Here is a 9,769-nt window from a genome sequence, read left to right as displayed (position 1 = left end):
TACTGCTTGTTTAGGCAAGTGGTTAAGTTGGACACATTTGGTTTACAATGTTGCATATTCCATCCTTCCATTTGCAGGGCGTACAGAAGCCACTCTGCCAAAATGTCAGGGCACACCGACCTCTCCCCATACATTTTTACCTTGTAATGTCAGTTATTGACTTTGCTATAGAAGGGAGTAACAAAGCATAATCGCCACGTATCAGTGCTCTATAACGTTTGGCACGCAGGCTGAACCATAACCCAGGGACATTGTGAAGAGGTGTTTTATGTAAACAAATTACAGCATCTTCCCGTAGGGGAACCCTGAGTAGTATGCGAAGCAGCCATGGGGTCGATTCAAGTGCCCATTAGTTTTCAGTTCGTCGTTTCCGTTAGGTTCAGGTACGTAGGTACCGTTATATTTACCGTTTGGTTTCCACGGTAACTACCACACTTTTCACTTACCGGAACTACGAAATGGGAAATTGCGTTGACCCCATGGCTGTTTCGCATACTGCTCAGGGTTCCCCTACGGGTGGAGAGACACTAAAGAGAGAGAGAGAGAGAGAGAGAGAGAGAGAGAGAGAGAGAGAGAGAGAGAGAGAGACGTTGTACGTGGTATGAGTTTGTCTTTATTTAAGCGCTATCCTCATTATGTTCAGCGCAAGTTACGTCAAGCTGTGGTTGACATTCCGCTTTGATTATGACCGCCTTATTGTCTGCGAAATGTAAAGTCAAGGGCTGTTGTAGTGGAGATGAACCCTTACGTTGCTGAAGATGAGGTCGATGCACGTTCCCCGGATGGTTGTGGGCTACTTTTAATCACGGCCCGCCGACACTCGCCGACGCACGCCCCTGCCGACGACGATGAAACGTCGAAGGCGCGTGAAGCGTGCTCGTCTCGTGCCGGCCCAGGAAGACACCGGCAACACTGTCGCTCCAGGAGCCATAAAATGGTAAGGCACCACCGGGCGTTCAGCAAGTCGAGCATGCGCAGTGGGGGTGTGGACGGCGCAACAACAACAAGGGAGGGACATAGCCCCGACCATAAGATGCTTCGCATCTAAAATAAGACAAGACAACAGAACAAGTTTTGTGTTGCAACACAATATTGCAGTAAAGTTGACCCACCTGGTTATATGTCCTTTATAGAATAAAAGCAGCGTGATATTATGGTATGACAATTAGATCGATCCAGTATACGTTAATAAGGACTGGTTCGTTTATTGAAGGCTCGTGGATGACGACGGTGTACTCGAAAAATCTACAAGTAGCATATACAGAGCATCATGCGGGACTCGCCCCTCCCCTTTCATCCCTCAAAACACCTCGTTTTATTACAACACAAAGGCTTCAAGGGGTGCGTCAAAACAGACACTAACAATTGCCCGTAAATTAATCCACATTAGGCCTCTGATTTGCCAGAAATACAACCGATTTCAGATGTGTATATAAATACATGGGTGATGTAATCGCTCCATCGTGCGGAAACTCGAACGTGTTCAACATGCCCACGTTAACAAACAAACAAGAACAAAACAGAGTGCTGACAAACTCCCAGCATTATACACCAAACCAATCAGAGGCGTCCGTACTACGTGCCGTCCGGGTAATATAGCCCGATAATGACACTTCGCACAAACATTTTCGCCTGTTTCATTATCGGGGCCTTCCTCTTAAACACATAATAACGCCGAGGGCTACGTCTTGGTTTGCTACAATAAAGTTTAGTTTTTCCCTCCCTTTGTCTACGCATAATGGGTAGCCGCTACGAGCTGCCACAAAACACCGTCCTTTGTTCACTCGCGCATCCCCGTTGCCGAGGTGCAGACTCGCACGCGTAACGAATCAACATGGACGTTGTCAGTTTGGGCACTATGGTCCCTAGAAAAAATATTTCTAGGGACCATATTAGGCACTGAAGCCACGGCCTACTCTGCGTCGCGTTGCCCTATTCGTACTATTCGTACTATGCGACTCATCGACTGACCTCACCGCTGCCGTCTGTTTACCGACGGCCTCTAATTCACAAACCTCACGCTCACAAAACTACCGGCACCTTCCCGCGAGCCAAAAAAAGTGCCGCTCCGGTTCCCAAAAATGCTACGCGTTTAACCACATTTCACAGGCTGCTAATACATCTACCGGCTCCTTGAAAAGAACAAAAAGCGAAAAGCGATCTTGAGACTCCGCTCCACACACGTCGTACGTGCGTCAGCACAGCTTGCATGAAAGCAGAGAAACCCACCAAAGATAACAAGCTAAACAACAACGGTACACAATACGCGGGGGTCTCGATTAACTGAGGAACTCGAACTAAACAGTTAAGCTGCATCTTCCCACCGCCATCAGCGTATTCTTTGAAGGTGGCAACCAGATGTATCATCGGCGTCATTGAATTCCGGCGTTTTTTTTTTTTTTTTTGCTTAGTACAGCAATGTATATTCCGCTGCCACGTTGCGGAAAAATGGAGAGAATGGGCAATTTTGAACGTTCCAACAATATCGAGTACTATCAATAAAACCGGCGTGGAGGTGTGTTGTGGGGAAGTACCGCAAACTATATGTGCCTGCCGAATTTTATCTGCAGTAGATAAATTGATTGAAAAAAAATTTCAGCCCACTGCTGGTTGGTACGAGACTTCTAGGTGACCAAAAATTTAGATGAAAGATGTAGGCAAATTTTACTTCTTTTTGGCGTTGATAACTTCATATCTAAAAAGACACATGTGCATGCACTAATATTGGATGCTACTGATATTGAAATGGTGCCCCTTGATGACTAATCCACTCAAAATGCCCACCTAAGTGATGAGATGTATACCCGTGATGGCAAAATGGCCTCTCGGCCGGCGTGCGACTTTAATGGTGCCCGAGTCTTCATAGCAGACGCACTGGGACGTCCGTATTTCAGTGTCTCGATCTATAGAAAGTCTTGCGCTGTAAAGATACGTAGAGAGCCGGGAATTCTTGTTAAAAAACATGAGAAATACACGAAACCCTAGCCTTACAAGCTTGATTAAAATAGGTTTGCTTATTCAAGACACTACGGTACGAATGCATGCCTCCATGAATTATTTCGAGCTGATTTTTAGGCGGCTGAAAGGCTACGAGACGCCTGTATAGCACTCTTTCATATGAAGCGCTAGGTTCAATTTGATAACTAGCGTCAGTGTGTCCCTTGAGTATAACGTCACAAACGTTGCCAGCGAAATTAGTTATCGCTTATTTCGTTTTCGTATATCCTGTTATATAGGAGCAAATCCCGGCGATCTTCTGGCGGTCTTTTGAGACAGAGAGTTGTGTCCAATTTGCGCCTGCGTCGTTTCGGGCAAAAACTTATTTGATGGGAGTTCTTCCACAAATAATTCTTGCGAGTCCAGTCACTGTACTTCTGGCTTTGTTTATCCTCTTCGCGTAGCGTTTTTTCACTAGTTTCTGTGTTCAAGGATCCCGGCAACGCTTATCTTAAAGGGAATCTTCGGGCCCTACGTCTGTTGCTCGTGTCGTTCAAATACAAATGCAAAAAAGAATTATCAGGATTGGTGTGGAAACGAGAAAGATATTTCATTTTAAAATTATAAGATACAATCAAACTGAACGCAAGATATTTCATTTTCAAATTATAAGATACAATCAAACTGAACGTTGTTATTTCCCTCGAAAATCGGGTTCCCACTCTCCCTTGTGGTGACGTCGCGTCGCTACACCAATTGAGGGCAACGAGAAATGTCGAGTTCCGGAAGTTTTAAGCCCATGGTTGTCCGACCTGGGATGCTATTCTCCACGTTTCTTGACGGCGTCGTTCGGCGAGACCGTGCCAACCGCACCGAAACAGCGCCGGCAAGTAGGAGAAGACGGACACGCGCGCCGAAGTTACCTGCCCATCGCTGCGTTGATGTGTTGCTATGCTTATTAAAGCAAAGCTTTGCGGCTGTTTATAACAAGACCTACCTTGAAGTTAAGTCCCCCACTAATTCAGTGTGAAGTGTGTGCGCTGCCTCGCTACTAAAGCTTGACGTAAACTCCACTTGTGGGCTCACAGCTATAGAAAGGCCATAAACAGTCGTATATTCTGGTTTACAAAAAAAAAGAACTCATGAGATGCTCATAAAAGACAGAAACCGATGCTACCGCGGGGATGAACTATCGTCCTCCAAAATAACAGTCTCGTACGTTACTCACACGGCTAAGCCAGCAAGGACGTGAGGGGGAAAAAGTAGGCTTACAATGCCTGGGCGTCAACGAATATATGTGTGCTTGTGGTTATTGCCGTTTTTCAGGAATTCTGCAAGTGAAAAGGTTGTGTATCACAAACCCATCTTGAAGACTAACTCCGTCATGCTAATACAACCAGAAATGTCATGGGAACAGGTTACGCGCCAGTCCCAACTGGAGGAAGGAAACAGACAGGAAAGGGGCAGGAAAGTACCAACTAGCTCACATCGACACATTACTTCAGTACAAGAAATGTATTCTTCTAACACCACTAAGACGACGGAGAAAAATAAAGGAAAAATTGCGCCCACCTCCCCGCGAGGGGAACCCTGTGTAGATGCGACGCATCGTGGGGTTCCCTTGGTGTTTCCGTTGGATTGATTCTGAAATCGCGTGAAACGTGTCGGGAACGCGTATGATTATTATCTTTTATCATTATTATTATGTTTTATTGGCCAATCTTGGTCAATCTCTCTAAGTGGTATGCTTGGGGTTTCGCTTTCGCAACGACCTTTACTCCATTATTGTTGTTGTAAGTGGGAGCTTCTTTCTTTTATTGCAAGTGTTAATCATTGCACCATCATGCGTTGTACAGTAGCTTCTTGAAGTAGTTTGAATGAGTCAAGGATATAGGGCGCGTTCGTAGCTTTTGATTCTGTCTCGGTTTTGTGGCGCAGTGGGAAGAGCCCCATGTACCTCGCGTTCCGCCCACAGGGTCGTGGGATCGAAACCGGGTGCGGCTAACTATTATTTCTTTTTATAGTGTAGAGGGAGGGGTGTGGACGAGAGAGGGGCATCGGAGAGGAGAGGGGGTGAGCGGCGGAGAGCGCAGCTCGCGCGGCGAGGAGAATGGGGGAGGGGTGGACGACAACAAGGCCGACGCTGCATGGACAAGGCGAGTGAATGAGATGCAGTCGCATCTAAAACACGGCCCTAACAATCTACTAAACTTTATCAAAAGGAAAACCACATTTATATACACGTAAATCGGGTCATGTGCAATCACTGCGTCCATCGATAAAAGCAGCGGCGACATTTTTTGTTCGCCTTTTCTCCCCCCCCACAACCTGGACACCAGAAATGAACTTCTTATCTGACAGGGATAAGGATGGGTGGCTTATGCAGTCCTCTCCCAATATCTCAATGTGCAAAGTTTCAACCACTTCTCTTTTTGTTTGATTGCTGTGTTTATACAGTATCTTTGTGTCACTGAAGGACGGTGTACACTTGCATTTTTGTAATACCAACCAGCTCTACCTTCATTACTGCTGCAAGAAATGTAGCTGAGCCCCCTTGTTTAACTAATAAAAAGCTACCGCACAGTCGAAATGTCTTCAACGCAGGCAAGTTAGTGATGAAAATAATGCACCAGTACAAGTACTGTTGTCTGATTAAGAGTTTGTAACATATTTCGAAATTTTCTGAGCGGCCCATTCCTCTCTGTTTCCTCCGCATTCTGGTTTTAATTTCGGTCAACGCTGATCACATTCCGCATCTTTATATATACATGTGAATGCAAAATAAGAAATTTAGATGAGAAAATGAAACTGAAATGATGTTTGCGCCCAGGCTGTCTTCCCTGTGTCACACCGCTTTTTAAAATCAAAATGAGGAAGAAGGTTTTTGCTTCGCAAGGCGAAAACGCGAGAGTTATTGGTCGAATCAAGGCTTCGCTTAAATACGTATCCTGTGTTTTGCAGTAGGCATGTCTATTTTTATCGCTGGAGAGGCGATATCCCAAACCACCCATCTTGACTGAGCGCAGAATTACGTCGAACAATCAACCAAGATTTACACGACAGACTTCTTTTCCAAACCAGAAAATGAAATAAATGGTCAGACCGTTTTTTTCTACGAAAGTTAGGCTCGATTACACAAAAATCACCTGGAAACAAAAAATAAAAAGTTCAGATAAACTGAAATATGCCGAGTTAAAAAAAAAAGAATCAAGCCCATAAAACCTTACTTCGCACATCAGCGTTATGTCTCAAAGTATCTAAATCAATTTTCTAACCATTTTTGTAGCAGCCACACGTTGAAATTTTTCTATTCCATAATTTTTTTGCATGCCTAAAAGGCAGTGCTCCTTGCAACACCCCTTGAGATGTGCATCTCGAAGCGTTGCTCAACCACTGGATAGCTGTCCATCACGTGTTCGAGTTCTTCTCTGTTCCGCCAAGCAACGTCTACAGCGCCTTCGGAGTTCGAAGCATTGCTCGTAAATTTATGGATAACCCCGCTGGCCATCCTTCAAAGAACATCTACGACGTGTCACGCGTGTCTATCCTTTTTGTAGAAAAACGGCTTTTTACGTTACTTTACTTTTCGAGGTAACTAACAAGAAAGTCACGGTACAGAAACAGCAGTAAGAAGTTTTGAACGTTCACCATCGTATAAATAATAAAGCTGCCTATCGTGTTAGTTTTGACACGTTCTTCCTAAAACAACAAAGTAGGAGCCGCCACGGCGATGGGTATGTACATTGCAACATTTGTTGAACTCGCTAGAGAAAATATAAGACCTTGTTTGAATATTTTAAATAGTGAAGCAATGGGTAGGAAAAGCCGAGAGAGAACGAGGAGGGAGCAAAAAAAATGAGTCCTTCATAACAACCCCGTAGAATTCGTTTGAAGCAAGCGCAAGTTTGCTTTGTTCGTATCTTTTCTCTTTGCATTTTATTTGGTACTTAACCTGAGAAGTAGTGAATCCAAGTCGGGTCAGGGCACTAGAGGCAATGCCCCCCGCGGCCTCTTGCAATCTCCCTTGGAGTTCCCACCACGAACCCTTGGGTGGACGGCACCTCAATTCCTAGCCATTGTTGAATGTATATTCGCCACTCCAATTAACCTTCTACCAGCTTCCTTTCCACCATCTCTGTTATGATTTACACAATATAGATACATCTGGATCTCTGCGTTTCTCTTGCATTCAGGAACACATGCGTAATAAAGCGAGAATTGTCCTTTGAAAATAACGAACACCGACAGAAGTGTGCCAAAAATAGCCGCACTACGCTTCAGCCACGGCAGAAACACCACGGGTCGTTCAAAAAAATTTTAAATTATTTAATACGTTTAAGCATTTTAAATATGTGAAATTTAAAATATTCAGAATGTTAAGAATATTGAAAACACAGATTACACGCCATTCATTGGAACAAAACTCGAAGTCGCACACAACATACCGCCCCTTTTCCGAGGTGGTGACGGTGTTTAGAGCGGCCCCTAAGCTTCTCCGAATTAAAAGTGCGCAACACGCAGAAAACCGACCGCATGCGACATGCACACATCATAGTGCGCAATAAAGGGCCGCACCATACGATCCGTCTGGTCCTCCCTCCCAACCTTGGTCTCTTGAAAGGCCACGATGTCCAAATCCTCATCTGTTACGAGTCGGTACACCTGATTTTGTCGTCTCCGATCCGAAAATCCCCTGACATTAAGCGTGGCGATTCGCATTGGTTTGCTCAAGTAAACCATGTTAAGGAGGGAGCTAGACTTATCACACAACACTTACATTCATAGGCAGCACGAAAAAGGACGACGCTTCGTCAACTACAAACATCCCATGCACACTCCAAAAACCCGCACATATAAAACCTTCATATGGTCTGCGGGATTCACAGCTGCTGCAATACACACTGCCCCCCTCCCCCCAACCAAACCTAAAAAACAAAGCATAAACACCAAGAACACAAAACCCACTCCAAAAATACTACCTAGACCCAACTACGCTGTTGGGTTTAGTCCGTTGGCAGTTCAAGAAAGCAGCGCAACAACAAACACTGAGCAAAAGGATGGCGACTACCTTTCGCAGCGACGTGCCGGCTAAGTGGGCGGAGCCGGAGTTTTTGCTCGGTGTGGGGGGACGTTGGGCTTCGGCTTGAAGCTCGGTCGTCTCCCTGAAAACGCCTTAGCCGGGGGCTCCTCGCTGCTGGTGAGTCCGTCATTTTGCCCGGTGTCATTAGGGAGTTTTAGCTGACCGTCTTTCACGGTCCGCTCCGCTCCGATAGCAAGCGGAAGCGCCATTGCGCATGCGTGGCGCGCTTGGCCGCGAACGGCATTGGCTCCGGTTGCGCTGAGCGGGCCGCCGATACCGGAGCGGAGCGTGGAAAACGGTCAGCTAAAACTCTCTATTACCTTCGCGCTGTCGCTTTGCGGCGGCACCACTAAGGTACATTTGCAAGGTAGCCGCTGCCTCCCTCGTCTCCTGGCATGTCTGTCCGGTGCCGTTGGCCTCGTTCGACGTGACGTGAGGGGGAGGCGTCTTCGGCTGCACCAGCTGCTCCTCTTAAAGAACGCTCTGGCCAGCCTCGGCCTGGACCCGCCCCGCCAACGTCGGATCCTTCACCGCCTTCTCGGTGGCCCCTGCTGCGGTCTCCTCTGCTTCTGTCTCGTCCATGAGGTTTTCGCGGAGGTCGTCGTCCCTCGCAGGTTCGGTGACGCTGGCGTATGACTTAACGCAGGTGCTTGCGTCATGCCCTAAGAGACGGCACGAAGAACACTTCGGTACCTTGCATTCACGCCTGACGTGCCCCTTGAGGTTGCAACGCAAGAACTGCGGAGCCCTTCCGGCGACGACGACGAGGGCCTTGTCCCCCGCCACACGAAGATCATGCGGCAGGTCATCGACAGTCACGCCCGCCTTCAACTTGAGGGTCACCGTACGAACCGTCCAGCTCTTGTCCTGGATGCCTCCGACACGCCACCCCTCCCTGCGCACCTCGCCGACACGCCCGTAGGGCGCAGCGCAGCGCGAACGGCGTCGTCCAGCACGTTGTGCAGCAGCCAGTGAAGCTCGAGGCGGGCTTCTTCATTAGACGGGTCGATAACAAGGCACCGACGATCCTTCACCTTGATATCAGCGAGCGCAGAGATCTTCTTTACACCCTCCGGCGACTTGAACGTCACTGCCCAAACGTGACTCATCTGGTACGCCCCCTATGCCACGACGTCGGGGAGCAGTTCCAGACGAGCCAAAACGTCCCGAAAATCCTCAACGCGGTAAGGCCGGGCACGCATGTCGGCATGAAGAAAAACCGTGTTTCAAACCGACTGACCTTAGGGAAACTGTGGCAAAAGTACTTGATAATACTCGGCATCCTGGGCGAAAAACCTCTTACCGCGGGCCGAAAGGCCCGCTGAAGCCGCTCCTTGGGCGGAGCTCGACATTCGGCGACCGCACACTAGCGCAACCGGAAGCAGAAAAACCACCAACTGAGCTAGCGGGCCGGACACGCTGCCACCCATTACAGTGTTGCATCGGAGCCCGCGTTCGCAACCCGGATTACACAAAAACAAACCCCAGCATGACTGTCGAGTGCAAATTGTCTTGACGATATACCACCGAAGAAGCGGCACCACCTAGCTAGCAGAACGTTTACAATGTCCCGAGGGAACACCATCGTTCTCGAATAAAAAAAAATCCTGGCCCGCGCAGGGATCGAACCTACGACCTTCGCGTTATTAGCACGACGCTCTAACCAACTGAGCTAGCGGGCCGGACACGCTGCCCCCCATCACAGTGTTGCATCGGAGCCCGCGTTCGCAACCCCGATTACACAAAAACAAA

The 9,769-nt window shown here is 47.7% G+C and overlaps 1 non-coding gene across 1 annotated transcript; it reads right to left on the bottom strand.

Annotated features, from left to right (window-relative positions):
• Positions 1–9,625: 9,625 nt before the first annotated feature.
• Positions 9,626–9,699, bottom strand: Trnai-aau (transfer RNA isoleucine (anticodon AAU)). Its single transcript has one exon. It is a non-coding gene; the product is annotated as a tRNA-Ile (tRNA).
• Positions 9,700–9,769: the final 70 nt, after the last annotated feature.

The sequence above is a fragment of the Haemaphysalis longicornis genome, unplaced genomic scaffold, assembly GCF_048455015.1.
Source record: "Haemaphysalis longicornis isolate Haplotype H1 unplaced genomic scaffold, Haemaphysalis longicornis Haplotype H1 scaffold_5, whole genome shotgun sequence".
Classification (NCBI taxonomy): Eukaryota; Metazoa; Arthropoda; class Arachnida; order Ixodida; family Ixodidae; genus Haemaphysalis; species Haemaphysalis longicornis.
The sequence above is the reverse complement of the archived record's forward strand: the minus strand, read 5'-3'. Positions and strand labels throughout refer to the sequence as shown.